The sequence below is a fragment of the Kogia breviceps genome, chromosome 7, assembly GCF_026419965.1.
Source record: "Kogia breviceps isolate mKogBre1 chromosome 7, mKogBre1 haplotype 1, whole genome shotgun sequence".
NCBI lineage: Eukaryota > Metazoa > Chordata > Mammalia > Artiodactyla > Physeteridae > Kogia > Kogia breviceps.
In genome coordinates, this window is record NC_081316.1 from 116,289,223 (window position 1) to 116,317,184 (window position 27,962).

The window sequence follows — 27,962 nt, forward strand, 5'->3', positions numbered from 1 at the left end:
ATTACAAAGGCACTTCCCTACACAAAAGAGGAAATGAAAATGCAGCCTACAAGGAGCTTGAAGAGTGTGTAACTACTGCACCATCTCATCTTGGGAGGAAAAAAAAAAAGCAGATTTAATCCAACATTTATAGGATTCAGTGTTCACACACTCTCCTCTTTGCTTTTATGTTGTCTTTCTTGGCTCTCTGGTTCTATACTTCGGCTCCTTGGGCGATCATGTTTGTCAGACTGGTCCTTACTATCACTGTGATCTCGTTTGTGGGAACGTTCTTTGCTTCTGCTACGCTTCCTACATTTTTCTTTGCTGGGGCTATGTTCCCGTTTTCTTGGTTTTTCAACACTGTCAGTTCTTCCTTGACTGCCACTTCTACTCCTTTTACTTGATTTTTCTTTATTTTCATTTTTATGTTTACTTGATTTCTCTTTGCTACTGCTTCTACTTCATTTCCCCACATTTCTACTTCTACTCCTATGCTTTCTTTCTTGGAATCTTTTTTGTCATCTCTATACCGCCAACATCTTTGTCTTCTTTATATTTCTTTTCTTCTACCTCACCCCTACTTCTCCGTTCCTTGGACCGTTCTCTTGACCTCTCCTTTTCTCAGTCATTACCTCTTTCTTTATCATAGTCACAATCTCATCTTCTACCTCTCTCATTTTCTTTCTCTCTTTCCTGATCCCTGTCTCTTCTATCCCCTTTCCTATCACGACTTCAACTATGGCTTCTATGTCTTTCCCTACTCCTGCTATGCCTGTCTTCTAACCCCTGATCAATATTTCAGGATCTTCGCCTTTCTTTTTCCCTTTCTTTGGCTTCATGCTCTGGGCGCCAGAGTTCTTTCTCTCTTTCTAATTCTCGGTCAAAACTAGAAGACCCATGGCCCTCCCAATGATGGCTTCTACTTCTGGATCTTCTTGGGGACCTCTGTGGACTCAGTGATCTCCTTGGAGACTCTGAATGCCTGCCTTCAACATGTCTATTTCCTCAGCGCCTTCCTTTCCATCTTTCTTGATTTTTCTTGGCCGCATTTTAATCTGTTGATCAATATTCTTCTGACCTGGAACCGGAATTCTTGGAAACAAGGTAGAACACTACTCCAGTTTTGTGAGAAAAGACCATAGCATTTCTCCAGTGGTCATTACACAGCCTCCACCAGCCTTCACATCTAGGTCCTCTTCAGCATCAAGTCCCATGGATCTGTAGGGGGCTGTGTGTACCTTATATACATAAATCCAAGGGCTCTAATATATGGAGAGTCTGTCTGTGTTATAAGACCCATCACTTGCTTGCGAGTTAACTTCAGAGTAAATAATTTGTATAACAGGCAAAAGCTGTAGAAACAATTCCTTCTGTCCTAACGCCTAGAACCCCTCCACACAACCCTGTTTGGCCAGCTGTCTTCCTGCTTCCTTTCGCCCATGGTTCAGCATGTGTGATCTTAAAGTAGATCTCGTCCACCACCTCGTGGTAGGCCTTGAGCTCGTAGAGCTGCACTTTGAAGTAAGGCGACGACAGGGTACTGGTCCGATCGTGGGGTTGAGATCCACAGTCTTTCTGGGCTCCACAGTGGCAGCACACTGCCCTGCTTGCCTGAGGCTGCCGGCTCGGTGGCGCCTCTGCGCTGCACTGCTGCTGCTGCTGGGCCGCCTGGGGCTGCGGCTCAGTGCAGGGCTGTGGTTAGCCACGTTGCGGCGGAAGGAAGGAGGGAGGGAGGCAGAGGGGAGGGGGAGGAGGCCAAGCTCAATCTCACTCTTCGGGACAACGGTCCAGGACCCTACTCCATAGGACGCCGTCGGAAGATGGGGCCTCCTTGCTGTGCCCCAGCCGGGTGAGAGAGGGCAACCGGGATGCCCGACAAATGGACCCCGTGTGGAGAGCAGAGGCCGAATCACAGGCTGCAAGAACTCCAAGCAGAAAGCGAGCCGGCGGCCTGAGAGAATGATCTCCTCTGCCAACTGCCCCTTCACAGTGTAATTTTAAAACGCAGTTACAGGGACTTCCCTGGTGACAGTGGTTAAGACTCCGCGCTCCCAACGCAGGGGGCACGGGTTCGATCCCTGGTCAGGGATCCCACATGCATGCCGCAACTAAGAGTTTGCATGCTGCAACTAAGGAGCCCTTGAGCCGCAACTAAGAAGCCCACATGCTGCAACTAAGGAGCCTGCCTGCCACAACTAAGACCATATACTAAAAAAAAAAAAAAAACAGTTACAGAGCTTCAAAAATATTGATCCTAAAAATGTTTTAATCTCTAAAAGCAGAAATTATGCCACTTTCTCATGTTCATAACTTCTAATACTATATTATTTTTTATTTTTCTTTAACATCTATATTTGAGTATAATTGCTTTACAATGGTGTGTTAGTTTCTGCTGTATAAAAAAGTGAATCAGCTATACATGTACATATATCCCCATATCTACTCCCTCTTGCATCTCTCTCCCACCCTCCCTATCTAATACTATTTTAAATAACTCATTAATTCAAAATACACCTGCTTTTTGAAATAAAAAGAGTAAAACAAATTGACTGGATTTCATGACAACTGGATAGATTTTAAAATGTTAGTTAATACTGTCAAATACCTTTGGAAAATTAGAAACATCACAACTATCAAAATACAAAAACATATGCACTCACAGCAACCCATGCATATACTATTATATAGTATTATCTACCATTTATTATGTACAAACTATATGATACAAATATCTTCTTAATTCATACATCAACCCTGTACAGTAGCTAGATAATTCTATACCCATTTTACTCATTAGATAAACAGGCTCATGAAAGGTTAAAAAACTTGTGCAAAATTATAATACTAGCAAGAAAGAATTCAAATTTAAGTATGACTTACATTAGTTTTATGCACTAAGGCATGCTGGATTTCCTTATGATCCCAAAGAGCGTTCTGGTGTTTGCAACGTTTGTTTTTCACTTAGCAATTCATTCATTCATTTATTTATTTATTTTTATAAGTTTATGCATTTTATTATTTTTGGCTGTGCTGGGTCTTCATTACTACGCACAGCCTTTCTCTAGTAGCGGCGAGCGGGGGCTACTCTTCGTTGTGGTGTGCAGGGTTCTCATTGTGGGGGCTTCTCTTGTTGCAGAGCATGGGCTCTAGGCACGCGGGCTTCAGTAGTTGTGGCACACAGGCTCAGTAGTTGTGGCTCGCGGGCTCTAGAGCACGGGCTCAGTAGTTGTGGTGCACAAGGCTTAGTTGCTCCATGGCATGTGGGATCTTCCCATACCAGGGCTCGAACCCATGTCCCCTGCACTGGCAGGCAGATTCTTAACCACTGCACCACCAGGGAAGTCCCTCACTTAGCCATTTAAATTCAACATATTTCTCTGATATTTGGAACTGAGAGTTTGAACCTTTGTCAAAAAGATCTAGAGCTGAAATTCACTTTAAGATTGAAAACTTCTAGATACTATAAGACCTAAAAAAATTTATTTCTGAAAAGAATCATGCAAGATTCAGACCACCTTGTTAACCGGAGAGTTACAAAATCAGTCAGCTACTAAATAATATGTAAGAATCAAACAATTTTTGTCAGCCCTCAAATTTAGCATAGACAATGTCATAAGAAAGATAATTTACAGCTAGAGGGAAAGAAACTTCTAAAGACTATATCCTCTATACCACCAAGTACAATCTTAAGCAAAAGCTGCCTGGATATCCTATTATAATCCTATGGTTCCCTAGTTGTTCCTTTTCTTAAATATTTCATATTTTCATTTTGCCTGCTCTAGTACATAGCTGATAATAAGTAAATGTTGATGAAATAGTAAATTTCAGATTTAAAGAAATATAAATCCCCTTTTGCTTATAAATCATTCATTGATTAAACAAATATTTACTGGTCATTTACTAAGTCCTAGCTGGTAGGAATACTCCAAAAAACAAAATCCCTGCTCTCTTGGAGTTTACATCCTAATGGGGAAGACAAATGTTCTTAAAAGATGTATTTGTTGGGTAGTGATAAGTGCACAAAGCTTGTTAAAGGGAACGGAGAATGCCTGCTTTACAGTAGGTAATCAGAGAAGCCTCTGTGAGGAGATGACCTGTGAACAGAGACCTGAATAAACTGAGTGAATTACGTGGGCACCTGTGAAAGCCCATCTGGGCAGGGGATCCACAAGTGCAAAGACCTTGGGGCAAGAGCAGCTTGATGGCTAGGGTGTGCAACAGAGTATCAGCGATGTGACAGGAGAAAAGTCTCCAGAAATAGGGCCAGACCTTGCAGGGTTTTCCAAGTTGTACCAAGAACACCTGAAATAGGAATCTACTAAGGTTTCTGTGAAAAGAGGAATATGGCCTTGCTTATATTAAAGAGGTTTAACCCAGCTGCTATATAAAGACTAGTTCTGAGCTGGACACAAATCAAACAAGGAGACCAGTTTAGGGCTGTTGCCTTGGTCTAGTCAAGGAGGTAATAATGGTGATTTCAAGCTAGAGTGGGAGCAATGGAGGAAGTGAGAAATGCCCCAAGCCAAGATCTATTTTGAGGGTAGGGAGAATAGAGTTTGCTGATACAGTGGGTATGAGCTGGAGAAAAAGCAGAGTCACATTTGACCCCAAAGACTTTGATGTTTCAAGGTAATTTTCAATTTTCTCAATCACAGTTCTGACTAATCCTAACTCTTCCCATAAGCTTAGGTAAAATCAATTCACCCTGAATCTCTCCTCTTAAGGCCAAACAATCACGGAATTTATTCACAGTCCCTTGGAGGACACAGAGCATCTTTATGTTAAAGTATTCTTCCTTCTAACTTTTATACCCTCTCAGGAATAACTCCTAACAACAAAGCCAAGTAATGGAGCCTTTGCCCTTTCATGTCCTTTCTTTTCCACCCTCTTCTCATTTCTCATGACCCAGTAAGAAAAAAAGCTGCACAGTGAGGAAGCACTGAGTGAAAACTTCAGCGATGGTCTTTCTTCAATCAATGACTTCCCAAGCTGCTGGGTTTACTAATCATCTCCTGTTCCGCCAACACCATGTATCTACAAAAGTCACTAACCCGTGCGTTCATGCAGGCTTATGGTCACTCTGATACAAAGACAGGCGAGATTTAATATAACCAGCTGTCTTTTCAGAGAATTTATTTTAAACACATGCACACATATACCTAACAAACACAATTAAGACTTTTCAATAGTGCAATAAAATGTTATCTCCATAATTTTTAAAAGCCCCGGCATATTATATACCTTGTTGGTTAGTACAGACTGACTTTCCTCTCTCCTGTGTGTTCTTTCTACCTCTAACTTTTGCCCTTTTCCAAAATCATATTCTTCTGTAGCAAATATTTTTTGTGAGCATTTACTCTGTGTTAAGACCTGTGGTAAGCACTCCACTGCATAATGTCATTTATTCATCACAACAGCTCACTAAGTACTATCATTACCACCACTTTGCAGATGAGTAAACCCGTGATTGATCAGATTACCAAGAGTGACAGAGCCAGGAGGTGTCCCTGTACTGAAAGCTCCACAGTTCATGCTCCTACCTACCATTAAATATCTCTTAGTCTATCTAGGAAACCTTTCTAAAATACAAATTGAATGATATCAGTTCCTGCTCAAATAAAATACCTCCAAGTGTTTTCAAACGCCTACAAAACAGAGTACAAACTCCTCAGCATATTAGCCTTAACATCATCTCCAAGTAATCCTCCTCATTCCCCACATTACTGCCAACACACACTACTGGCCATTTTCCAAACACGTTCCATACTATTCTACCTGTGTTGTTCTCACATTAATCCATCAAACCAGCCTCAATCTGTTGACACCAAGCTATCTCTCTAAAATCCAACTCAAGGCTTCCCTGGTGGTGCAGTAGTTGCGAGTCCGCCTGCTGATGCAAGGGACACGGGTTCGTGCCCCGGTCCGGGAAGGTCCCACATGCCGTGGAGCGGCTGGGCCCGTGAGCCACGGCCGCTGAGCCTGCACGTCCGGAGCCTGTGCTCCGCGACGGGAGAGGCCACCAACTGTGAGAAGCCCGTGTACCGGAAAAAAAAAAAAATAATAATAATAATAAATAAATAAAATCCAACTCAAAAGCCACTCTTCCTGAAATTTTTTTCCCAAAAACTTACAAGACATACACACACAATTTTTTTAAAATAGATTTCTCCCTCTTGGAGACCCCACAGCATTTTGTAGTTTTTCAGGCAACTATTATTCTACCTTGTTCATACAAATTTCTTCTCTCACCTCTCAGACTATATAAATTCCAGGGCAGGGACTGTTTTTTGTAATCTTCATTTCCTACATATCACCTGCACATAAAATGTTTGTAGAATTAATTCTGGGCATAAAACTTAAGTTTTTAAAGATGCAGGTCCCACTTGCCAGTTACACTAGTTGAGATTACTATCTTAAGATTTGACTTTCAGATAACCAACCCCATCAAGTATCAATACCTAAACCAAGCTGTTTAATTCTTAAACTGTAAGCACATTCTCCCCATTTATAGCTAGTCAACAAGATCAAACTCTTCCCTACTCAGAAGGGAGCATATAACAGCATGATACAAGTAGAAATAATTGGACCACCATTAAGTTCATAAAATATTTCTTTACAGATTTTAATTTTACATTTTCTATATATGAATAATATATTCTTGAAAATATATCTATACGATATAGCTTAAGGACAGGAATTGCAATAGTAGCAATCTAGCTTTTATAATATTAATAATACAAACTAACCCTGAAATACCACTTAAATTCACTAAGTGCTATCAGAAGTAACTGTTTTTAATGATGTGACAGAAAAAGTTTTTCTTAGTATAACTTAAATGCCTCCTTTAAAGAGCAGCAAAGAATGTGCAGTCATCTTTAACCTACCATACCACAGCTCTACTTGGAACCCTGAGGCCAACTAGTCCCCTCATGTGTCACATTCCTGTCACCTCCCTTGACCCCTGCCCCTCAGGGCAAGCTCTTGCAACCTACGGAGAGCGCACCTCCTCCTAGCCCTATACAGGGCTACAGTTGTAGGAACTCAGTATCACAAACAACTGAGGGATCTGGATGGTTAAAGACAGTCATGGTATGAAATAAAACACACTGTTCAATAAATAGTGATTTCCAAAATTATTTTAACTACCTACAAATATGTATAAAAAGAAGTCTAGATTGATCTTCCTGAATATTAATGAGTTACTTCTGAGTAGTAAGATTTTGGATATACCCTCCATACCACCAGGTTTTTTGTAATGGGCATATATAATTCTTTTAAGGAATAAAGTGACTCTATTAAAATGAAGAGTATTCAGCTCCAGACCCACCCCCACTAAGAGCACACACAAACCCACATTCTCCCATGACAGTTTCATTCATTTCAGGTTTTATCTACCACTTATGTAGACATGATTACAAATCTATATTCTTAACACCTCTGGCCACCCCATTCCCTACTCCCCAAGTCCCAGTTCCCCACTGCTAACTGCTTCCTAAAAGGAATCAACTGAATTTTCCACTGGCAATGCAAACAAAATAAATCAAATATAAAATCCCACTTGTCCACATACACTAGCACGCCCTCTTTTCTTCCCAATGTGCATTAGGAACAAGAAGTGCAATAAGTCCCCAAGTCACTCAAGTTTAAAACCTAAAAGTTGTCTTTAACTTGGACCTCTCCCTTAACCCCACATACAAAATTATCAAGCCTGCCATGCCACCTCTGTAACGCATTTGACCTCTAATATTTCATTCCTACAGACACCACACTAGTTTCAGTCTGCATCATCTACGTTCTGAAATACCACTAACAACCACAGGTCAAGCAATAATTATGATAGAAAGTTTACTATCCTCAATACAAAACATAAAACACGGCACAGGAGTGAACAACAAATTGTTTTTTGATGGAAGGAAGGAAGGAGAGAGGGGAGGGGAAGGGGGGGAGGAGGGGGGAGGAGAGGGAGGGGAGGAAAAAAATAGTCTTCCCACTTCCCATCTCTTCTTCCTCCAGCAAATCATTCTGCAGTTATTTAATCTTCCTAAGACATAGCTCTAATCAGGTCACAAAAGGCATCACTTAGCAATGTCACATGAATAAAATAAAAACTCAACCTGGCATTCAAACCATTCCAACATGGGGACTCTTCCTCTCTCCTCTGCTTTATTACCCCAAATTCTATTCCACTACACACATAGATGATCTATTTTCCAATCTCTGTTTTTGCTCATGTGCCCCATGAAATACCATCTCTCATAGTTTTACTTTTCAAAATACTATTTATCCTTCAAAACTCAGTGAAAATGTCGCTTCTCCATTGCAACAAACCCAAAGCAATCTGCAATCTTCCTTGTATTAGAGCACACAGCATTTTGTAACTTTCTTGTGTCATTTAACACATACTGGGCTTCCCTGGTGGCGCAGTGGTTGAGAATCCGCCTGCCGATGCAGGGGACACGGGTTCGTGCCCCGGTCCGGGAAGATCCCACATGCCGCGGAGCGGCTGGGCCCGTGAGCCACGGCTGCTGAGCCTGCGCGTCCGGAGCCTGTGCTCCGCAAAGGGAGAGGCCACAACAGTGAGAGGCCCGCCTACCACAAAACAACAACAACAACAAAAAAAAAAACACATACTGATCTGTAATTAAAATATTTATAAATATATTACGTTCACCACCAAATGAATTTTAAGATTCCTGTAAACAAGAACTACAACTTTTATTTACTTATCTCCCATTCACCCAACATAATGCATAGCATAATTACATAAAAGACTCCAAGAAATAAGAGAACTACTCATCAATAATAATAAAACAGAACTGCAGTAGCAGCTAAATTTGCATGCTTTATATATGCCAGATACTACTTTAATATACATATAATTTCATTTATTTCTGACAACAACTTGAGAAAGGTAGTGTTATTAATCTCCATTTTACAGAAAAGAAAATTGAGGCAGAGAGATAATTAACTTACTCGAGGTTTAACAATATAATATTCTTCAACTGGATAAATAATTCTACAATTAACATCTTTCTATATACAGCTAGTTCCTTACTTTGGACTACTTCATTAGATGCTAAAAATAATAACACTGAGTCAAAAGTATAGACGTTTTGATGGTTCTTATACTTTTAAATGCTTTCTAAAAGGATTAACCATTTTATAAACCCCCAACAATGTATGAGGATAACAATTTTACTGCCTCCTTGTCAGCCCAGTATGTCACTATCATTTTCCCACTCTCTTAGTTCAAACTGGCAAAGGATGACATGCAAAATTCTTGATCTTAAATAACAGTACTCTTAAGGCTTATGACCAGTGTTTTGGGGTAGTTATTGCTATTCTCATAAATGATGTTTTAAGAGATACTCTGCCTGAATAATTTACTGGGAATTATTTCACAGTATTTACATAGACAAAAGGAAATCAAGCTCTGAACCTATTCAAATATTCTTTAAACCTTTGATAATATTCTATTCATTCATGTATTCAACAAACCTTTATTGACAGCCCAATAGGATCAGGTATGATACCAGTCCCTGGTCAAATCAATAAAATACAATCCCTACCTTCAAATGGTTCACAGTTCTTTAAACATCAAAGTCAACTTGAGCTTGGGTGGGTTGGTTCATGAATCAAAAACTGACTGACAGACGGGTCGCTCTCAAGTCAGTTTTAGTACTGATTCCAACTGGAAGTATTTAAATTTCATACAGAGTTCAAGATGGTGGAGTAGAAGGACATGCTCTCACTCCCTCTTGTGAGAGCACAGGAATCACAACTAACTGCTGAACAGTCATCACAGGAAGACACTGGAACTCGCCAAAAAAGATACCCCACATCCAAAGACAAAGGAGAAGCCGCAATGAGACGGTAGGAGGGGCGCAATCAAAATAAAATCAAATCCCATAACTGCTGGGTGGGTGACTCACAAACTGGAGAACACTTATACCACAGAAGTCTACCCACTGGAGTGAAGGTTCTGGGCCCCACGTCAGGCTTCCCAACCTGGGGGTCTGGCAAACAGAGGAGGAATTCCAAGAGAATCAGACTTTGAAGGCTAGCGGGATTTGACTGCAAGACTTCGACAAGACTGGGGGAAACAGAGACTGCACTCTTGGAGGGCACACACAGAGTGGTGTGTGCATCGGGACCCAGGGGAAGGAGCAGTGACCCCATAGGAGACTGAACCAGACCTACCTGCTAGTGTTGGAGGCTCTCCTGCAGAGGCAGGGGCTGGCTGTGGCTCACCGTGGGGACAAGGTCACTGGCAGGAGAAGTTCTGGGAAGTACTCCTTGGCCTGAGCCCTCCCAGACTCTGCCATTAGCCCCACCAAAGAACCTGGGTAGGCTCCAGTGTTGGGTAGCCTCAGGCCAAACAACCAACAGGGAGGGACCCAGCCCCACCCATCAACAGTCAAATGGATTAAAGTTTTACTGAGCTCTACCCACCAGAGCAACAGCCAGCTCTACCCACCACCAGCCCCTCCAATCAGGAAACTTGCACAAGCCTCTTAGATAGCCTATCCACCAGAGGGCAGACAGCAGAAGCAAGAAGAACTACAATCCTGCAGCCTGTGGAACAAAAACCACATTCACAGAAAGATAGACAAGATGAAAAGGCAGAGGGCTATGTACCAGATGAAGGAACAAGATAAAACCCCAGAAAAACAACTAAATGAAGTGGAGATAGGCCACCTTCCAGAAAAAGAAATCAGAATAATGATAATGAAGATGATCCAGGACCTCGGAAAAAGAATGGAGGCAAAGATTGAGAAGATGCAAGAAATGTTTAACAAAGACCTAGAAGAATTAAAGAACAAAACAAACAGAGATGAACAATACACTAACTGAAATGAAAACTACACTAGAAGGAATCAATAGCAGAATAACTGAGGCAGAAGAACAGATAAGTGACCTGGAAGACAGAATGGTGGAATTCATGGCAGAATAAAGAAAAAAGAATGAAAAGAAATGAAGACAGCCTAAGAGACCTCTGGGACAACATTAAACGCAACAACATTCACATTATAGGGGTCCCAGAAAGAGAAGAGAGAGAGAAAGGACCCAAGAAAATATTTAAAGAGATTATAGATGAAAACTTCCCTAACATGGGAAAGGAAATAGCCACCCAAGTCCAGGATGCACAGTGAGTCCCATACAGGATAAACCCAAGGAGAAACACACCGAGACAGATAGTAATCAAATTGGCAAAAATTAAAGACAAAGAAAAATTATTGAAAGCAGCAACCTTAACTCCCATAAGGTTAACAGCTGATTTCTTGGCAGAAACTCTACAAGCCAGAAAGGAGTGGCAATGATATACTTAAAGAGATGAAAGGGAAGAACCTACAACCAAGGTTACTCTACCCAGCAAGGATCTCATTAAGATTCGATGGAGAAATCAAAAGCTTTACAGACAAGCAAAAGCTGAGAGAATTCAGCACCACCAAACCAGCTGTGCAACAAATGCTAAAGAAACTTCTCTAAGTGGGAAACACAAGGGAAGAAAAGGACCTACAAAAACAAACCCAAAACAATTAAGAAAATGGTCATAGGAACATACATATCGACATTACCTTAAACATGAAGGGATTAAATGTTCCAACCGAAAGACACTGGCTTGCTGAATGGATACAAAAACAAGACCCATATATATGCTATCTACAAGAGACCCACTTCAGACCTAGGGACACATACAGACTGAAAGTGAGGGGACAGAAAAAGATATTCCATGCAAATGGAAATCAAAAGAAATCTGGAGTAGCAATACTCATATCAGATAAAACAGACTTTAAAATAAAGAATGTTACAAGAGACAAGGAAGGACACTACATAATGATCAAGAGATCAATCCAAGAAGAAGATATAACAATTTTAAATATATATATACCCAACATAGAAGCATCTCAATACATAAGGAAACTGTTAACAGCTAAAAAAGACGAAATCGAAAGTAACACAATAATAGTGGGAGACTTTAACACCTCACTTACACCAATGGACAGATCATCCAGACATAAAATTAATAAGGAAACACAAGCTTTAAATGACACACTAGACCAGATAGATTTAATTGATATTTATACAACATTCCATCCATAAACAGCAGATTACACTTTCTTCTCAAGTGTGCATGGAACATTCTCCAGGACAGATCACATCCTGGGTCACAAATCAAGCCTCAGTAAATTTAAGAAAACTGAAATCATATCAAGCATCTCTTCTGACCACAATGCTGAGATTAGAAATGAATTACAGGGAAAAAAATGTAAAAAACACAAACACATGGAGGCTAAACAATATGTTACTAAATAACCAAGAGATCACTGAAGAAATCAAAGAGGAAATCAAAAAGTACCTAGAGACAAATGACAAAGAACACACAACAATCCAAAACCTATGGGATGCAGCAAAAGGAGTTCTAAGAGGGAAATTTAGAGCAATACAAGCCTACCTCAAGAAACAAGAAAAATCTCAAATAAACAATCTAATGTTACACCTAAAGGAACTAGAGAAAGAAGAACAAACAAAACCCAAAGTTAGTAGAAGGAAAGAAATCATAAAGAGCAGAGCAGAAATAAATGAAATAGAAACAGAAAACAACAGCAAAGATCAATAAAATTAAAAGCAGGTTCTTTGAAAAGATAAACCAAATTGATAAACCATTAGCCAGACTCATCAAGAAAGAGGGAGAGGACTCAAATCAATAAAATTAGAAATGAAAAAGGAGAAGTTACAACAGACACCACAGAAATACAAAGCATCCTAAGAGACTACTACAAGCAACTCTATGTCAATAAAATGGACAACTTGGAAGAAATGGACAAATTCTTAGAAAGGTATAACCTTCCAAGACTGAACCAGGAAGAAATAGAAAATATGAACACACCAATCACAAGTAATGAAATTGAAGCTGTGATTAAAAAAAAATCTTCCAACAAACTAAAGTCCAGGACCAGATGGCTTCACAGGTGAATTCTATCAAACATTTAGAGAAAAGCTAACACCATCCTTCTCAAACTCTTCCAAAACATTGCAGAGGAAAGAACACTCCCAAACTCATTCTAGGAGGCCACCATCACCCTGATACCAAAACCAGACAAAGATACTACAAAAAAAGAAAATTACAGACCAATACCACTGATGAATATAGATGCAAAAATCCTCAACAAAATGCTAGCATACCGAATGCAACAACACATTAAAAGGATCATACACCATGATCAAGTGGGATTTATCCCAGGGATGCAAGGATTCTTCGATACATGCAAATAAATCAATGTGATACACCATATTAACAAATTGAAGAATAAAAACCATATGATCTTCTCAACAGATGGAGAAAAAGCTTTTGACAAAATTCAACACCTATTTATGATAAAAACTCTCCAGAAAGTACGCATAGAGGGAACCTATCTCAACATAATAAAGGCCATATATGACAAATCCACAGCAAACATCATTCTCAATGGTGAAAAACTGAAAGCATTTCCTCTAAGATCAGGAAAAAGACAAGGATGCCCACTCTCGCCCCTACTATTCAACAAAGTTTTGGAAGTCCTAGCCATGGCAATCAGAGAAGAAAAAGAAATAAAAGGAATACAAATTGGAAAAGAAGAAGTAAAACTGTCACTGTTTGCAGATGACATAATACTATACATAAAGAATCCTAAAGATGCCACCAGAACACTACTAGAGCTAATCAATGAATTTGGTAAAGTTGCAGGATACAAAATTAATGCACAGAAATCTCTTGCATTCCTATAAACTAATGATGAAAAATCTGAAAAAGAAATTAAGGAAACACTCCCATTTACCATTGCCAACAGAAAGAAAGGAATAAACCTACCTAGGGAGACAAAAGACCTGTATGCAGAAAACTATAAGACACTGATGAAAGAAATTAAAGATGATACCAACAGACAAAGAGATATACCATGTTCCTGGATTGGAAGAACCAATATTGTGAAAATGACTGTACTACCCAAAGCAATCTACAGATTCAATGCAATCCCTATCAAATTACCAATGGCATTTTTTACAGAACTAGAACAAAAAATCTTAAAATTTGTATGGAGACACAAAAGACCCTGAAGAGCCAAGGCAGTCTTGAGGGAAAAAAATGGAGCTGGAGGAATCAGACTCCCAGATTTCAGACTGTACTACAGAGTTACAGTAATCAAGACAATATGGTACTGGCACAGAAACAGAAACACAGATCAATGGAACAGGCTAGAAAGCCCAGAGATAAACCCACACACCTACAGTCAACTAATCTATGACAAAGGAGGCAAGGATATATAATGGAGAAAAGACAGTCTCTTCAATAAGTGGTGCTGGGAAAACTGGACAGCTACATGTAAAAGAATGAAATTAGAACCCTCCCTAACACCATACACAAAAATAAACTCAAAATGGATTCGAGACCTAAATGTAAGACCAGACACTATAAAACTCTTAAGAGAAAAACATAGGAAGAACACTCTTTTTTTTTTTTTTTTTTTTGCGGTACACGGGCCTCTCAGTGTTGTGGCCTCTCCCGTTGCGGAGCACAGGCGCCGGACGCGCAGGCTCAGCGGCCACGGCTCACGGGCCCAGCCACTCTGCAGCATGTGGGATCTTCCCAGACCAGGTCACGAACCCACGTCCCCTGCATCGGCAGGCGGACTCTCAACCACTGCACCACCAGGGAAGCCCAGGAAGAACACTCTTTGACATAAATCACAGCAAGATCTTTTTTGATCCACCTCCTAGAGTAATGAAAAACAAAAATAAACAAATGGGACCTAATGAAACTTAAAAGCTTTTGCACAGCAAAGGAAACCATAAACAAGACGAAAAGACAACCCTCAGAATGGGAGAAAATATTTTCAAATGAATCAATGGACAAAGGATTAATCTCCAAAATATATAAACAGCTAGCTCATGCAGCTCAATATTAAAAAAACAAACAACCCAATCCAAAAATGGGCAGAAGACCTAAATAGACATTTCTCCAAAGAAGACATACAGATGGCCAAGAAGCACATGAAAAGACGCTCAACATCACTAATTATTAGAGAAATGCAAATCAAAACTACAATGAGGTATCACCTCACACCAGTTAGAATGGGTATCAACAGAAAATCTGCAAACAACAAATGCTCGAGAGGGTGTGGAGAAAAGGGAACCCTCTTGCACTGTTGGTGGGAATGTAAATTGATACAGCCACTGTGGAGAACAGTATGGAGGTTCCTTAAAAAACTCTAAATAGAATTACCATATGATCCAGCAATCCCACTACTGGGCATTCACCCAGAGAAAACCATAATTCAAAAAGACACATGCACCCCAATGTACATTGCAGCACTATTTACAATAGCCAGGTCATGGAAGCAACCTAAGTGTCCATCAACAGATGAATGGATAAAGAAGATGTGGCACATATACAATGGAATATTACGCAGCCATAAAAAGAAATGAAATTGGGTCATTTGTAGAGACGTGGATGGATCTAGAGACTGTCATACAGAGTGAAGTAAGTCAGAAAGAGAAAAACAAATATCATATATTTATGCACGTATGTGGAACCTAGAAAAATGGTGCGGATGAACCGGTTTGCAGGGCAGAAGTAGAGACACAGATGTAAAGAACAAACGTATGGACACCAAGGGGGGAAAGCGGCGGGGGTTGGGAGTGGGGGTGGGATGAATTGGGAGATTGGGATTGACATGTATACACTGAGATGTGTACAAAACTGATGACTAATAAGAACCTGCTGTATAAAAAAAATAAATAAAATTTTAAAATTAAGAAAAAAAGGTTAAAATGCTAAAAAAAATAATAATAATACTGTTATCACTATTACTCGTTTCTCCACATATTTCTAAAATCCTGGCTGAATCTTCCCTCTCCTCCTTTTCTTTTGCTCCACACCCCAAACAATACGCTGATGACTCAGGCTGTAGTGACCTATGACCCCAAGGTTCCTTCTGCTCTCTCTGTGCTTAGACACACCCTCGTGTACTTCTGTACTGCGTGCCTACTGTGTACCACCTGTGCAAGACACAGTGTACAGTGAGTGAAGCTGACATGATCTCTGCCCTCCTGGAGCCTGGAGTCCACTGCCTCTCTCACAGTCATTTAGCCAACCAAGAGAATACGGTAACATAATGCCGCTCAGATTACCTCTCACAACAAATGCTGTAGTGCAAGGATGACAATAATACACTAAATTAGGTAAGGAAAATAACAGGATGCCATTAAGGTAAGGGACAAAGTCAAGAGAACCATTCTGAAATTCATTAAAAACAACAAAAAATTTCCTATAAAACCTATAATGAGTCAAACAACTGCAAGGTTAAAAATATAAAGACACTACTGAGACAAAAAAAACACAACACTGACCACTGACCAATCTACAAGGTAAAAAACTGGATACGGGTATGAAAGAACAATATATTCCAACATATTTTTTTAGCTTTTTAGAAAAAAGATCATATAGAATAAAGGAAAATATGTATATCAGAGTGGAAATGAACTCAGAGGGCTCAATTCTAAAGGATTTCATACATTTATAAAAAGCACTGAATTGGCACTAATATTGAAATTTTTATTACTAGTAGATACTCAAGAAAGGAGGTGCTCATGCCAAACCATAAGTGCAGGCTCCCAGCTGAGACCCTGCTGCTGACTCAGAGTCACATGAGCAGAGTGGTTTCCCGAAGCACACTCATTTTCTACCACTCATTTTCTACCACACGAAAATCTATCTCAAACTGTTTTTCACTATGTGGCATTCTTGAAGGGTTGTGATTCAAGAGAAAGACTATAAGAAGAAACATAGCCAGCTACACATGATATCAAATGTATTCCTCTGAGAAACATGACTAAATAAGGAAACAAATGAACTAACAGGAACACATGATACCTATCCAAACCTCTCAGCCCTTTAAAGAAACTGTTTCCTTTTTTTGTATTGAAGTATAATTGATTTATAGTATTATATTAGTTTCAGGTGTACAGCATCATGATTCAGTATTTTTATAGATTATATCCCACCTAGTTACTATAAAATAATGGCTATATTTCCCTGTGCTGTACAATCTATCCTTGCTGCTCATCTATTCTATACACAGTAGTTTGTACCTCTTAATCCCATACCCCTATCTTGCCCCTCCCCTTTTCCCTCTCCCCACCGGTAACCACTAATTCATCTTCTATACCTGTGAGTCTGTTTGTTTTGTTACAGACATTCACTTGTTTTATTTTTTAGATTCTACACATAAGTGATAACATATAATATCTGTCTTTCTGTCTGACTTATTTCACTAAGCATAATACTCTCTAGGTCCATCTGGGTTGCTACAAATGGCAGAATTTTATTCTTTTTTATGGCTGAGTAGTATTCCATTGTATATACATACCACTGCTTCTTTATCCATTCATCATCTGTTGATGGACACTTGGGTTGCTTCAGTACCTTGACTATTATACATAATGCTGTTGTGAACACTGGGGTACCTGTATCTTTTTGAATTAGTGTTTTTAAAAATTGCTTCCTTGTATGAAAACATCAGATGCAGCAATATCAGAGACAGCAATGTTGGTGCTTCTCAAGTCCAATGTATTTAGGACAAGACCCTACTTTGCCACCTCACCAGCTGATATCAATCAATCTTCCTCTTTAAGCTTGTGATACCTCCTCTGCAAAACAGGGAAAAGCAGATGTCTGTATTTTCTATTGTACGTCTAACAAATGTGTAAGAAGAATACAATCGTTAACTGCTTTGAGAATTTTATGTTGATGTCTGTTTTCCCTAATCATCTTATGTCACTGAAATATAGCCTCTGAAATTAAGGTATCTCATTTTACATATTAATTTACTAATATAAGACTTATTCTGAAATCCTAATTTTATTTAATATTGACAGCTATGATGAATAAAAACAGCAATTTATCTATAACAAAGCTTTAAAAAAACTATTCAGCTTGAACCTGTGGAGAATTTTTTAAACTATACTTAGACAACAATGTTACCGCTGACTAACAACGGGTCCATACAGAATGGTGAGGATTGATACCCGCTTCTTCCTATCATCAGAAGTGAAATACCATAGTTCTTTGTTTTGCTCTAAGGAATAGTCTCACTTTGTATACTGTAGCAGGATTATTTCTGAAACTATCACACCGTAAGCTCTTCAACGGTCTAATTATTGAATACATTTGTGTTTTTGTTAATAGCTTTATGGTATTTTCCATCTCTTTTGAAGAGTTTATTATGTCATTAATGAGAAAAAAACAAGAAGGAAGGAAATTAAGGTTCATTAAGCACCAAATGCATGCCAAACACTATAAAAATTAACCTACATATGTCATACCTAATTTAATCTTCAAAAAACTCCTGTGAGAAAAGTAAAGCAGCTCCCCCTGCCCCAGCCCCGAGATCACAAGGCTCCAGAATTCAACAGCCAGGATCTGAATAACAGCAACCCTTACTCCAGACCACGCTACAACCTGTGATTTCAGCTTTGTAAAAAATCTTACTACTTTTTCAGATAATAAAAATGATACCTGGGGGCTTCCCTGGTGGCACAGTGGTTGAGAGTCCGCCTGTCGATGTAGGGGACGTGGGTTCGTGCCCCGGTCCGGGAAGATCCCACGTGCCGCAGAGCGGCTGGGCCCGTGAGCCATGGCCGCTGAGCCTGCGCGTCCGGAGCCTGTGCTCCGCAACGGGAGAGGCCACAGCAGTGAGAAGCCCGCGTACCGCAAAGAAAAAAAATATGGTTCATTTAGTGTATTTTCATAAACATCTTATTTTTCTGTGCATGTGTGTATATTATTCTATACCTTGCTTTTCTGCATCTTATGTGGCTTGATGATCTTTCCAGATCTTTTATATACAGGGCTGACTCATGCTTTTTAATTTATTTTATTTATTTATTTTCACTGCGTTGGGTCTTCGTTGCTGTGCGTGGGCCTTGTCTAGTTGCGGCGAGCACGGGCTACTCTTTGCTGCAGTGCGTACGCTTCTCATTGCGGTGGCTTCTCTTGTTGCAGAGCACGGCTCTAGATGCGCAGGCTTCAGTAGTTGTGGCACGCGGGCTCCGTAGTTGTGGCTTGTGGGCTCTAGAGCGCAGGCTCAGTAGTTGGGGCACACGGGCTTAGCTGCTCCGCGGCATGTGGGATCTTCCCAGACCAGGACTCAAACCCGTGTCCCCTGCATTGGCAGGTGGATTCTTAACAACTGCGCCACCAGGGAAGTCCCCTGACTCATGCTTTTAACTGCTAGCTTTTGTTTGATAGAGCTCAACTTCTTAGAGTTCTTCATACCTTTTTCACTTTTATATCATGATTTTCCCTTGCTATTAAATAGTCTTCAGTAATAAAGTTTATAATGGCTAAGTAACATTCTTCTATATGGATATATCATAACTGTATTTTGTTTGACATTATGATTTACCAAATTTTCATCATTAGATATAACACTACAATGAGTATCTTTGGTTAAATCTTTAAGATCCTCAAAATGGAATTAATACGTCAAAGGTAACGCTTCAAGGCTCTTGATACATATTCCTAAATTGCCCCTCCGAAAAATCACACCATTTAACACACCCACAGCAGTGTATGAATTCCATTACACTATTTTTGCCTTTTAAAGAATTATTTATTCAAGGAACAGATGTTTAAAAATTACACAGGGGACTTCCCTCGTGGCGCAGTGGTTAAGAATCCACCTGCCAATGCAGGGGACATGGGTTCGAGCCCTGGTCCGGGAAGATCCCACATCCCGCGGAATAACTAAGCCCATGCACCACAACTACTGAGCCTGCACTCTAGAGCCCGCAAGCCACAAATACTGAAGCCCATGAGCCCAAAGCCCATGCTATGCAACAAGAGAAGCCGCCGCAATGAGAAGCCTGCGCACTACAACGAAGAGTAGCCCCCGCTCGCCGCAACTAGAGAAAGCCCGTGTGCAGCAACGAAGGCCCAACACAGCCAAAAATAAATAAATAAGTAAATGTAAATTTTTTTAAAATTACACTGAATGCTATAAAATCCATCTTCGAATTTGAATTAGATCCAAAAAATACCTTATAATTTAAACTAGCAAGTTGTGATTTCTTAGATATTGGTTAAGAGAATTCTAAACCAGTAGACAATAAGTAGACTGGTCCTATCTTGATGAGGCACCACTAAGTAACTCCCAAGGTGATGGTGATAAGATAATGAAGTTAACAGACACTGTTACTTTTATCTGGTTTAAAGACTCCCCTTTTCTCAAGCTTTTCTCCCTTAATGAAATATGATGTACTCCAATAACCCTGACTGTAGAATACAATACTGTCAAATGAATCATTTTTCCACCACCCCACATCACAAAATCTTGAAACAGTTTCAATAAGAAGAAAATGTGCCTCTGAATGTAAAAAACACATGGCAGAAAACAGTAAACTTTTAAAAGTAAGTGGACTATATGAATACATGTAAATGCATTCATGAAAACACAGAAAACATCTAATTTGCTTAAGCTCAATGTTTAAATGCAACTATACTTTAAAATTATATGTGACAGAACCTTACTGAATGAAACACATCAACAATATATTACTTACACATATTTATAACTAAAATATTATGGAAGAAATAGAGCAAAAATATGGAGGGCTGAAGACAACAACAAAGGACATTCATCCCAAACATGCCAATGTGATTACATGCCTCAGCCTTGTATTATCTCCAGCACAGAAAAGGGAGATAATTTATAGTGTAGGAGCAATTCTAAACTGACATCACCTTTACAACTACAGCATACTTTTATCTTCTCTAACACCTTTACCATCACTTACACTAATTGGTCTACTTCCGGCTTAACAGCTTTACTCTCAACTGTAGTCATGTCTAATCTTTGACTGTCAATGGAGGAAAACAACAAACTCCCCTAGGATATACTGTCACCAAACTGGTTAAGAGACAACAACGGTCAGCTAATTAGTAGATGGTACCTGTGCATTTTCAGGACGCTGTCTATGCTAATACACTGCTTTCCATTAACAGTTTAACTGGCAACTTCTCTCCTCCACAGGGGATTCCAACTCATCAAAGATGTTTGCTGAACTGGGCAAAATATTGATCACCATTGCAAATTAGTTATTCTTCTTAACCAAACAAACACAGTAGAGTGAATCAAATACTCCAGGAAAATAATAGGAACAAGCTCTTAGATATAAATGGCAGAACAGGTCCTCCAAATCCAACTGTGTAAGAGAAACAAGGTTCCAGTGTACCTGTGCTTGAATTAAAGTAAGGATATACCACCAGTAAGTAATATAACTGACTTTGCCAGCATGCCTAGAGGTAAATGACTATCAGGTCTGAAAGAACTGCAGTCTTTCTTGGAGGCTGTCTCCTTGATGTAATGATGCTGCCATCAGTTAAAGTATCAAAGCTCTGTAAATGCTACTCCCTCTACACAGCATGCTTTAGCCTCTCGCTAGGCCAAACTCTAAGCCCAACCAGGGAAAAGCACCTAGGGAAACTCCCTGAATACCCATAGGGGCATCTCAGTAAAATTATTCTGGCTCCAAAATTAAGGAAGAATGAGCTGGAATGGAAAAGTTTTAGGCAGAGAGAGCAGTAAGGAGGCTGCTGCAATAACTGAAAGAGAGTATCTATCAGATGTAGCAGTTGAGATGGCAAGAGGCAGACAAACCTGACATTGGTTTAAAAGGTGTAAAAGTAGTACTACATAGATAAATCAAATCCAGGTGTGCTTTGGGGGAAGGAACTGGAGAGCCAGAGGGTAAGTTAAGAAGACAGAGGGAGGATCTTTGGAAGACAATAAGGAAAGGAAGGGGCACCAAACCTACATACCTCTGAAAAAGACTGTTCCTAATCTTGCCCTCCTACTCCTGGACAACCAGGGAGTGGCCACCAAATTTTGTCAGATAGGGATCCATCCCTCTCCCTGTTCATTACCTCACTTTGCTTCTTAAACAGGAACTTGTGATATATGGAGACAGATCTTATCTATGAATGAGGACATACTCTTGATACCAAATATGGCCACAGTCTATGGATAGGTAAGTATACACATTCTCATTATTTCCCAATCCAAGCAAAAAGAGCAGTAGATAAGGAAACGTGATACATAAAGAATGTGTAGTGCACGTTAATTCTGAGTGCCTGTTTCCAGGAGCACTCAGAAACAGAGCCTTAATATATTCAGACAGAATATCCTCTGCACAGAGTGCAAATGGCTAAATCCAGCTACGTTACACACTATTAACTAATTACATGTTGAGGAAAAATAGTCCACAATATGTAAAAGTCTGATACTCATATACTGTCCTAGAAACTTTATACTTAACTGGAGCAGAAGGCCTGAATACTCACAGGGCAATCAAAAATCACTTACTCATAAAAACAGAGTAGACTGGTGGTTGCCAGGGGCTGGGGGGTAGAGGAAATGGGGAGATGTTAGTCAAACGGTACAAACTTCCAGTTATAAGATGAGTTAGTTTTGAGGATCTAACATGCAGCATGCTGACTCCAGTCAACAATACCACACTGTATATACTTGCAAGTTGCTAAGAGAGTAGATCTTAAATATTCTCACCATAACAACAACAAACATGTAATTTTGAGAGGTGAAGGATGTGTTAACTAACCTTATGTGGTCAACATTTTGCAATATGTGTGCATCAAATCATCACATTAAATTTACACAACGTTATATGTCAATTATATCTCAATAAAGCTAGAAAAAAATTATTTATTATTACCAGTAGGCAAACACACCGCATTATAACCCAGAGTTATACAACTCTAGCTGTAAACTTCTTTGATGGCAGGTTAACACACACCTATTTTGCTCATCTTTGTATTGCCAGAGCTCACAAGGTATTTGAAAATCAATATGCACTCAGTAAATACCTGTTCAAAAAATGCTGCCACCGAGATCTTTAGGCAAAAATCTGTATCAGACCTGCTAACACAGGAGAACTGCCTACACATGGTTGTACAAAATGGACTGCTGCCAGGGATCTGAGCAGATTTGGGTTGGTTAGTTATTCTAACTCACGAAGGATATAATTATGCAACTTTTAACTATTCAAGTTCAATTATATTAAAATTACATTATAAAAGGAATGGTATATTCTTTATTTGTAATTAAAAGCAAATAGGTGGGGTTAGAGCCTTATGTACCTAACTCACATTCAGTTCAATTCCAACTTCTGAAGCAAACATGAACCCCTGTAACTCACCATTTATAAATTGAGAGAGGAATTAAAAACTCATGCAGCACACATGTATACAGATCTCTTATCGTCTGGCCCCCAAGTTTAAAAACTAGAAAGAACGTTCCCCAAAGGTACTATAATAATTCATATATTTTCAATTTCCCAAGACAGTCTCAATTTTAAATACAGTTGGACCTTGAACAATGCAAGGGTTAATCAGCATATAATTTATAGGCACCTCCCACACCCCCATCCGCAGATTCAACCAATCACAGACCACGTAGTGATGTAGTATTTACTACTGGAAAATATCCACATGTAAGTGAACCGACACAGTTCACACCTGCACTGTTCAAGGGTCAACTCTGATGTACCATACATGATGACGTGTGTCATATGGGAATGTGGAATGCACAGTCACTGTCATCAGAAGGCCCCTACTTCCTTGACTCCTTCCCATTCTCCAGCCCCCAAAGAAAATAAGTTATGAATGACTCATTTTGAAGAAAAATAACTAATATTTTAGTTTAAAAACTTATGATTTCCCCCAATTGATTCAACATGAAATGGAAGGGGAAAAGAAGGCAGGATACTGAGAAGAAATTTCTTCCAACTGACAATATCACATTGTGACTAACAAAGATCACTGCCTTTAAATGTCAGGCACAGATGATTCAGTCTTCCAGATGGATTCGTCTTATTTTTATTTTACTATTCCTGTTTCATCTTTTTGCTTCAAAAATCCCAAACACAGTATCTACAGAGTTGGTCATAATAAACAAAACAGCTGATTATTTACAAATGAGAAAATTAAGCCTCAGTGCAATTAAATATACACATTTGAACTAAATATTTGATTACTGCACAATTCAGTGATTTATGCTAAAAGTGAGCACTGAGTTTAAATGTGATGAACAATTTAATTCATCACATTTTCTGTTTACTCAATAAACAGAAAAGAAATTGTTTTCTGTTTACTCAATAAATCTGAAAATCCACTAAGAGGTTAGAGGTCCTAACTGGGTTCTCTTGACAGCTAAGTAGATTAAGCCAGTATTTCAGTCAGCTGGTTGAGGGATGTGTATGGTAGAGGGTGGAAGGGATACAGAATGAATATTAACTGCACATAACCAGTTGACAATCACCAGTTAGCTAAGGCCATCTTAAAGAAAAACAAAGATGGTAAAGAACTTAACACTAACAGTTAATAAAACCCACTATAAAGCTATAATAATTAAAACAGTATGCTACTTGCACAAGGGTAGAAAAACTGACTGATGGAACTGAATAGAATTGTGTCCAGAAACAAGCCACACATCTGGTTACCTGATGTACGACAAACCTAATGCTGTAGTGGAGGAGAAAGGATAATCTTTTTAACAAATGGTGCTGACTCCACTGCATAACCATATGAAGAAAAATGTTTTGTGACCCCCTTCCTCATATCTAGACAAAAGTCAATTCTAGATGGAGGGAAGATCTACATATAAGAGGTAAAATAATGAAGTTTTTTAGAATAAAATATAGATCATCATCTTTGTGACGTTGGAGTAGGCAAAGATACTTTTCAACATTACCCAAAAAGCACTAACCATAAAAGAAAATCTGACAAATTGGATTATATAAAGATCTATTCCTCAAAAGACAATCAAAGAGTGAAAGAGCAAATCACAGAATAGGAAAAGGTATTCACAATACAAATATCTGACAAAGGACTAGTATCCAGACTATAAAAAGGACTCCCACAAACAGTAAGAAAAGACCCACAACTCAATAGAACATGGGCAAAAGACAAACAGGCACTTCACAAAATACACACCCACCAGAATGACTAGGTTAAAAGCAATGACAAATCAAGTGCTGATGAGAAGGCAGAGGAGCTAAAACTCTCAAGCACTGATACCCCATGATCCAGCAATTCTATTCCAAAGTACATACCCAACAGAATACTTACATATGTTTACCAAAAGAATGTTCTCAGAAGCAGTATTCGTAAGTCAAGACTGGAAACACTCCAAATGCCCACCAACAGTTGATGATATAAATAAGCTAGGATATAGTCACACAATGGAATGCTACACAGCAATGAGAATGAATGACCTATAATTATATATAACAATATGGACAAATCTCACAGAAATGCTGAGCAAAAGAAGCCAGACACAAAAGAGTACATTCTGTATGATTCCATGTATATACAATACAAATACAGGCAAAAACTGTTAATGTATGCTGTTAGAAGGATACTGATAATCCACGAGGGCAACAGAGGAACTTCTTTGTTTCTTGATCAAGATGCTGGTTACACAGATATTCAGTTTGTGAAAAGTCATAAGGCTGTACATGTATGATCTGTGTACTTTTCCCGTATGTACATTACACCTGAATAAGTTTGTTTTTTTGTTGTTTTTTTTTTAAGGGAAATGGTCTCCCCAGTTAACCTTGGTATGCAGGGAGATCAGGTCATCAGTCAGATTCCTGACTGTGCTATAACTACCTGAAATCCTCTCCATTCAGAGGGAGCTCCAGTAGTTTCACTATAGATTATGTAGCCAGATGAAGCCAGGAACTAAAATGAAAGAGAGGATGAACTGACAGTGGGATATGCTAGACTATTTATGAATACTTCCTCACATTTCCTCAGACCTCCTTAGTAACCAATATCCATCCAGCTGGATATCCAGCTGGTCCAATCAAGTCTAAAAGCCAGAAATAATTCCAAAACTCCCAAGGTCTTCCGGATTTGAAGTTAGATAAAATCCCTTGTTAAATTATAATGAGACGATTCCAAATCTCCAGGAAGCAGATCACAACGGGCATGTAAATAATTATATCAGTTAGGAATAATGTTCTGATGCATGTTAACAGGAAGCCTACATTATACTGGTTTAAGCAAGACAAGGGTTTACTCTTCTCATCAAATGGAAATGCACAGAGGCACTTGCTGACACTGGTCTGGCAGCTCAGGAATACATGGGGGAAGATCTCTGTAAATCTGGATTTCCTCTAAAGGCCTCTAGAATACTGGTCTAGCCCCAGGCATGGTGTCTGATTTCTACGCAGGAGGGAAAAAAAACAGGTAAAAGCGCTTTCAAAAGAACTTCATCCAGAAATTTCTGCCTACATCTCACTGACCAGAACTATGTTACATGGCTGCTCGGGCTGGAAAGGAGGCTAAGAAATGTATAGTTTTTTTAGCTAGGCCTACTTCTGCTTCTAGCAAAACTTTAAGTTCTATTAGAAAGGAAACATGGGGAAATGGATATCAGATAGGCAATGAGGACTCTCTGCCAGAGCTATGATGAGTACTTGATGTTTCTACTAATACTGAATATATTTTTTTAATCTAGCAATTTACAAGTTTGTGGCTCATGGCACTAGAGGCAATGTTCTGTGGTACAACTCTGGCAACTCTTTTTCCGAAGCATTTTTCGTACTATTTCCCACAGGAAGAAATCTTAAAGTTCAGGCCCTGTAACATCACAAGGCCAGGCACACCCACCATTTCTCCAGCTAGCAGCTAAAGATCAACGTTCAGATTGTTTTCCTTTCATATTTCAATTTTAATCTTTTAAACCGGAAATTACAAAAAAGTTGAATGACATTTTCTAAAATACTCAGTTCTTAGATGTAGTAATAACGAATCCGAAAAAAAAAAAAAAGAAAAAAAAAAGAACTTCTTAAATTCTAAAGAGAGTATTTATTTCCTGACAAATCTTTTCAGAATGAACAGTGAATTCTCATTCTGTCCTTTTTTGACCTAAAGCATTATTCACCATTCAACCAAATTAACTTTAGTTAGCATCTGCCATCTCATAAAGTAACAGGGCACTTTTCTGCTGAAATACAGTTATCAGAACACAAACATTTCCTCTAGATGTAACAGATGTGAACAATGCTATATTCAACCAGTATTTCCCATGTTCTTTAGTCCTCCTCTTTATCCTTCCCCTGAATAAACCATCCATTTTAATAAAATGAAGTGGACTATTCAAAAAATTATTTTCATCCAAATCAGTAACAGTACATTTACTGGAAGATTTTTAAAGGGGAATATTCAATTCACTAAATGTTACGTTGCAATTTTCGAGCAGTCTGTCAAATATATTCTCTATTTTGTGCAAAGGTTTGCTTGTTCTCTCTTAAACAACTATCACATTAAAGTTTAAACTAAGTTCAATACATATCACAGGAAAGACTTTAAAACGAAGCAAAACTGAATAAAAGATACACATCAATTAACCCAAGGAAGCTGAATTTAATTTTTTATAATCTCCAAAACATTTAAGGATTTTCTCCTCTACAGGATGCCTCCAGTTTCTCCTATTTCCTTTAGCTGGGATCTGAGAGGCTCTCACCTGCAGCTGTCTGTACCTCCTCTGCTCTTTTCAGCCCCGCCCATCTCCTAGCACCCACTCTTCACCTACCTTCCTTCGGGTCTCAGCCACAGTCTTCTCCGTGCTACATCTCTGCCTCCAGAGCGAGGAGCTGGTCTCCAGGATAACAAACATCTGGAGTTCGTGCTCATCTTAGGCAATTTAAACAGGTCTAACAAGAGTCTGAAGAACTTCTGGCAGCAAATTGTTATATTTCCGGCTTCCCTGGTGGCGCAGTGGTTAAGAACCCACCTGCCAATGCCACGAACACGGGATCGAGCCCTGGTCTGGGAAGATCCCACATGCCGCAGAGCAACTAAGCCCTTACGCCACAACTACTGAGCCCGCGAGCCATGATTACTGAGCCCGCGTGCC

General features: G+C 39.3%; 1 protein-coding gene and 1 pseudogene across 2 annotated transcripts in view; both read right to left on the reverse strand.

Moving 5' to 3' along the window:
* The window catches only part of ARHGAP32 (Rho GTPase activating protein 32), a 274,258-nt gene that overhangs the window by 222,351 nt on the left and 23,945 nt on the right, over window positions 1-27,962 (reverse strand). The gene's annotated exons all lie outside the window — the stretch shown is intronic.
* LOC131760386 (pre-mRNA-splicing factor 38B pseudogene) lies at window positions 144-27,722 on the reverse strand (annotated as a pseudogene).